Here is a 5192-nt window from a genome sequence, read left to right on the forward strand (position 1 = left end):
GAAGTGACAGTCTGTAACACCATCCTGGGGCCAGGCCTTGAGCCGAAGATACAAAGATGAAGAGAATACAGCTCCTGACTTAAGGATTGTATCTAATGGCAGAACTGCAAAGCAGCATCTCTGTTGCTCAGGTAAGAAAAAGAAATCCCCAGGAAGGGGAGTAACCTACCCAAGCCGTGTGGTCACTGAGGGGCGAGAACAGAACAAGGCAACAACTCTGTCCCCTGTTCCTTAAAAAAAAAAAGTTACCCAGGAACTCCTGGGTGGCCCAATGAGTTAAGCATCTGACTTTGGCTCAGGTCATGATCTCATGGTTGGTGGGTTTGAGCCCCACATCAGGCTCTGTGCTGACAGCTTGGAGCCTGGAGCCTGCTTAGGATTGTGTGTGTGTGTCTCTCTCTGCACCCCCCACCCCCCAAATAAATAAACATTAAAAAATAATTTTAAAAAGTCACCCGTCAATACACACATAAGTTGCTCACCCTCTCGGGTAACCAAGGAAATGCAATCTGAAACCACAAGGAGATGCCATTTCATGTACCACTGACAAAAATTAAAAACTCTGATGGAAACAAGGAAGTGCTGGTGAGGATGTGGAACAGTGGACTCTCAGTGTATTGCCATCTGTATGGCACAAGCCCTTGTCGTGAGCCTTTTGGGTGGGTGAAGAGGCAGTGGCAGAGTGGCCTCCTGGCCACACGCCTGTGTAATCACATGGGCCACGCCTGCCTTACTGCTCTACTGCCGCTGTGTTGAAATTCCTAATAATTTATCAAGGGGTCTGTGTTTTGATTTGCACTGGGTCCTGCAAATTCTGTGGCCAGTCCTACCCAATGGTTTCACTCCTGGGTATATGCCCTAGAGCAACTCTTGCATATGGGTACTAGGAGGCCCACTGAGAATGTTCATAGCAGCTGTTTCTGCAAAAGGCCAGAGACCCACACAGCATGGATGAAATCGGAGAAACAATGCTGAGTGACAAAAATGTGAAGAATGTGTACAGCAATGTCCCATTTTCATAAAAAGGCCAGATGAACAGTGTAATGGTGTGTGGGGAGATATGCATATGTGGTAAATCTTTGACACCGATTCTCAAGGTGTTTATGTTGTATACTCCTTATTTTGAACAGGGAACGACCCACCTGGGCATGCTGCACTGTCAGAATCAGGCATGGAGAGATGGACAGCACGCGGTGGCCTATGTGTGGCACCCTGGCTGAGCCCCGAGGCTGAGGAGAGGCTGCCATGAAAGGGAATGTCGCTGGCTGCGGCCCAGGCCTCCCAAACGTTAGCAGAAGCTGCCAAGAAACAGCTTCACAAAGTGAGGCCTCGGTTCACGGAGAACAAAATGCTGCAAACAGACATTAAATGTCCCATGTTGCATCATGTGTACGTACAGCTTGGACTCTAAGATTTATAGCTCTTGGATTTTATCTGTTTCATCTCCAGTGACTCTATATTGTTTTCTTTTGTCTCTCTGGGCAAAAAGGTGCCTTTCCTTTCAGGAGGTTTTCTTTTTTAAGCTGCAGTTCTAAATGTTTCTTACCTTGGTTATCTTGTTATATCTTTTTTCCCAAGTTTTGTCATGTTGTCATATTACTTTTATAATTTCAGGAAGGAACAGGGGAGGGGGAGGAAGAGAGGGAAGAGGAGGGGAAGGGGGGGGAGGTGGTCTCTGATGCCACAGCCATAATGACTAAGGGGCCTGCCTGGGATGGGCAGTGGGGCCACCAAAGCCCCCTGCGCTGTGGCCAGATCTGGCATTTGTCCAGGACCGTCTGCCCAGGTTGGAGCAATCCCAGGGCTGCTCTGAGGTTATACCCACCGCTTGGCCTTGGACACGCAGATGTCTGGGACTTCTTTGGCCCAAGTCCCCAGAAGCAGACCCAAGATGAAGTGTGGCTTTGAGTGTGAGCCTGACGCCCTGACCTCGATTGGTTTAGAAGCTTTCTCTGCCCCAGTCCAGCCTGGCAAGAATGGGAGGGCCATGTGGGACCAGAAGGAAGTAGCTAGGAGTTCTGGGACCCTCTAAGGGGAACTCTTGGGGCAAGGTAGTCATCAGCCCTCCTAGATGGCTTCCAGTTTCTGTCTCCCTGGCTCTGCTGGCTGTTGGACTTGCTTCTCCAGGTTGAGGTCTCTACCCACTGGGCACAAGACCCAGTCTTGACCACCTTGCTCTCATCGTTCCTGGAGGCAGACAGTTGTCTGTGCCAGACTTGGCTTCTGGGTATAGGTCTGTCTCCCTGCTGGCAGAGAGCCTGGCTGATATCCCCAGCCCCTACCTGCCACCATGATGGCCTGGTCTGGCAGGTGAATGACACCCAGTTGCCCCAGAGGCCGTTCAATCCCTGCCTGCCTGGTGCTCAGTCCTTCAGGTCTCCCCCACCATTACCCTGTGGCTCCAGAGAGGGTGCTATCCCAGGCCCCAAGCTCAGTGACAGTGGGGTGGGGGGTGGTGTGGAGCCACCATCTGGCTATAGCAATGAGATATAGAACTGTGAAGCAATTTGTTTGTGAACAATCAAGACAGCATATACTTAAGAACGAGGTTCTGCTGGGCAGATTCTGCAGGGAGCTTCCAAGGAGGCGGAGGGGACCGGGCAGGGGGAAGACAGATGGATGAGTAGGTGGGGCTGGGGGGTGGGGCTCAGGGCCTGGTTGGGAGCCCCAGCCCCCTCTCAGTGACATGATTGAGACAGATAAAGCTGCCTCCCTTGCAATGGGGCTGGGAGCCGGAGGGGCATGGAAAGCTCTCAGGGTGATTTGGGAAGGGACTAGAAGCTAGTCTGGCAAGGCCTAAATGGGGACAAAGGCTCGGCATCCAAGGCCGGGCTGGAGGGGAGGAAGGGGATACAGCAATCCAACTAGTTGGCCCCAACTAACCCCGAAGCACAAGTGCCCCCTCACATTTTGGGGAGTTCAGGCAGCATTTTGGGGCCATGGCTCAGCAGTGGCTGCATGGAGGCATTTTGGAATGTTTTCCTATTCCTTGGGGGTCTAAGTTCAGCCGGGAGCACAAGAGACCTGGCAGATGCTGACCTGCTTTCTCCCTTCTGAGTGTTTTCGCAGGGGGGTCCTCATCCTCAGTGTCCCTGGGCCACTTCAGGCATCTGGGGGCTCCCCAATCATGTGAGGTCCCCTGTGGGGGGGGGGGCGTGGGCTAGCAGGGCTTTCTCCTGAATTAGTTTGCTGGCTTTGTGGGGAGACTAGTAGATGGTCTCTCAGCACCCCAGCAGCTCCTAAACATACTCTGGATACTCAGGCACCAGCTGCTGAGCGGTGAGAAAAGAAGGCAGGACTCAGGTGACAGGGTTTCAAAACTCGTGGTTTATTGACACTTGAGCACAGTGACCCCTGGGAAGAGACTGTGTTTCTGGGCCTCTCCTCCTGGGACTTGCCCCTGCACACAGGGGAAATAGTAGTCCCATCTTGGAACAAGATGCCCCTTGCAGAGAACACCTCTCCCAGGAGCCCTGCTGAGACGCGCACAAATAAACCCTTGGCAAGGCTGGCATGGCATGTGAATGGCAAAGCTCGGCGCATTTGGCAAAGCTGTGGAGCCTCGGCGAAAAGCGTGGGCCTCCTGGGGCTGCCTCCTTTGGGCTACAGGCAGAATTAAACCAAAAACAGCTTATTTTGCACAGGCCCTTAGGTGCCCATTTGGCTCTTGTCGGGGCCAGGCCTAGGAACTGCCAGAGCTGTGACCCAAGCCCTGGGACTACTGCTGAGGTGGCCAGACACCCAAGCTGGAACTCAGAACTGGCATTATAAGGGTAGGGACGAGGGCCACATGCTGGTTTCAAAGGGTAGGGGGAGATAGGACTGTGGCCAAAGGCTGGCTCAGGACCTCAGAGGGCCTGTGCTTCCCCAGTGAGGCCTGCCCCCATCGCTGTCCCCAGTAAAGCACACCCCTTTCCTAGTCCTGGGTGCTGAGGACAAGCTGGGTCAGGGAGGCCATGCATCTGCCTCTGGATTTCAGCAGGTTGGGAGCTTGACTAAAAGGCAAGGGAGACCCTGGCTGTGCCCTGCCCTTCAGCCTCACACCTGCAGAAGGAGGCAGCTGAGCCTGTCTGCCTCTCCTCCTCCTGCTGGCTTGGGATCAGCTCTACCTGTAAAAGCAGGGCTCCCTCTCTCCGGCTTCTGTGTTCCTTATACGGCTAGCAACTGTAGCTCCATTCCTTTCCAACCCACTTAATTGTAAGAATAGACACTAATGATACTTAACCACCCCTCCCACTAGCAGAAGGGGAGGGTTCCTTAGCACTGGCAGCAGCTCTCCAGGATGTGCCAGGCTTGCCCTCGATGGGCCCCGAACCTCCAAAATTCCAAGATCTGCTGCACAGATTCCGTGCAACCCTGTGTCCTATAAAGGAGAAAAGGGGGCCCAAGGAGGCTCACGACTTGCTCAGCTCATATAATGAGCTAGTGGCAAAGTGGGGATTTGAGAAGGGGACTGAGGCTTCTAGACTTGGGGTCCTGGCTAGAGGCCTTCTTGGGACTGTGGCCTGACAAGGTGGGCCAGGACTTTCAGAGGCTGAAGATGCCCAGTGGCTCCCAGTCCTCCCTGGTCAAGAGGGAAGAGACCTCTATGCCTAGATGCTTGCACAAAGCCAGCATCTGTGCAGTGGGAACAAGGGCTCCCTCCGCCTCAAGGCAAGGCTGAGCAGCACCAGATGGCAAGGGCCTCTCACAGACAAGAGGGGTGGGCACTGGGACGAGCCTGGAGAGATCTCCCGGTGGAGCCTTGAGTCTGGGCAGGAATCAGACCACCACGTGGGGAGTCCAGACTCCACAGGTGAAACCCCACTCTTGATGGCAATCCCAGAATAAGATTAGCAAAGAAATGAGAAAAACAAGCCCACACCTCTTTCCTCTGTTAAGGTCATGCTCAGGGGCAGCCAGGCTGGTAGGGGCCACATGCCATCTCTTGCCGGCCCTGCGCTGGGAAGGGCCAAAGAGGGGGCTTCTGGCCCCCAGAAAGCAGCAGGGCCTTCAGATTAAGTGCGGCAATACCAGGTCATTGTTGGCTCCCACCAAACCTTCTCTGAACTGCGGTGACTACATTTAAGATACTTTTTCTGTCACGAGCCCTTGAGCATGGCACTGACCACATCATCTTGGCTTCTTCATCCCTGAGGTGAGAGTAGGGTAAGTGCTGAACCTGTGGGTGGCATCCCCCACTGCCCCCCTGC

Source organism: Panthera pardus, unplaced genomic scaffold (assembly GCF_024362965.1).
Source record: "Panthera pardus isolate Hobbes unplaced genomic scaffold, ASM2436296v1 HiC_scaffold_15, whole genome shotgun sequence".
NCBI classification, from domain to species: Eukaryota; Metazoa; Chordata; class Mammalia; order Carnivora; family Felidae; genus Panthera; species Panthera pardus.